Raw genomic sequence first — 1,379 nt, forward strand, 5'->3', positions numbered from 1 at the left:
GCTAATTCCGTAGATGATTTGTGACTCCTTGCGATAACTTTCTTGCGCGAGAATATTCTATCTTCTTTTTATCTCCCGAGTTCTACAAGCATTTCCTATTAAATGCTGGATCACGCGATTAGCGTTAACATTAGTCCCCTAGCCAATCGCATCATCTAATGCATGACATGGGGCAAAGTAGCCACTTCTGATTGGCCATTAACGTTACGTGCGCGAGCCACACGACTCAATGCACCAATAAAAAGACAGGACAGTCTGAATTGGCATAGTAACCAGTGCCTTGTCATATATGGGGAAATCTTGAAGGCTACAGTGAATTTGGAACGCTGGGAAGGAAAATGATGCAATAACTAGAATGTCAACTGTTATTTAGGCCTTCCTTTGACGTGAATTAAGACTACTATGAAAACAGCTCTAGACAAGTTCGTAATCTAGCGATTAATTCGGCTACCCGTACAGGCTCCACGCTATGGCATAGCGGACCACGAGGGCTACACAGGGGCACAGTATCTACTAATTGACATCCCACATGAAGAGACCGGGGGGTTAATATAAGTGATACTACCACGTTCTAACCTTCAATTTATTGTGTGAGGATACGAGATTGCGGCCCAGTTTTGGGGTTTTTGCAGCGGGACCAACAAGTCCTATGAAACTATTTTGTTTCAAAAGTACACTAGACTCAGCCATTCCGTGCATAGTGTGGATAGATGGATTGCGCCACTTTAAATATATTGTTAGCGAGCGGAAGAGTGATATTAACTTTTGAGGGTGTAATATTTGCTATTCTTCCCATAAAGAAATTTAAAGGAGCTCAGTGGATGCCAGTCTTAACATAATTATTTTGAGCTATCATTCCTCCTCTTAAAGGATGATTTCCTCCTAAATCCTGCTAGGAGGCCAATGCAAAATCATTAAGTAACCCAAGAAACAGACTCATCGCATATCTAAAAGCGCAGACGTCCGGAATAGCTCTAGAACTCGGGTTTTTTAGTTTTGTAAATCGACATTAAAGTAGCCTTGTCTCGATGAATGGACTGCTATTTGAATGTATACAAGATGGATGCGTGATCGATGGATGGAAGGGGCAGTCACCTATACTGCAGCTGCACCAAACCTGCAACCTGGGCCACAGCATGCAATTCGCCCTTTTCCATTGATGAACACTGTCATCCGGCCATCGAGTACACCCTGTAGACTGCAATAAGACCAGTTATATCATGCTGCGGTAGAGCCCACTCCATTCAAGAGGATATGAGACAATATCGGTTAGCCCGATGTCAGAGAAATTAACATCCACCAACTATCCATGGCTCGATTTAGAGCCACTTTTACTCTGACCGTTCGCAGCGAACCTTTCGACAAGAAAAGGCCGAAGG

Source organism: Echinococcus granulosus (assembly GCF_000524195.1).
Source record: "Echinococcus granulosus chromosome Unknown EG_S00178, whole genome shotgun sequence".
In the NCBI taxonomy this organism is placed as follows: domain Eukaryota; kingdom Metazoa; phylum Platyhelminthes; class Cestoda; order Cyclophyllidea; family Taeniidae; genus Echinococcus; species Echinococcus granulosus.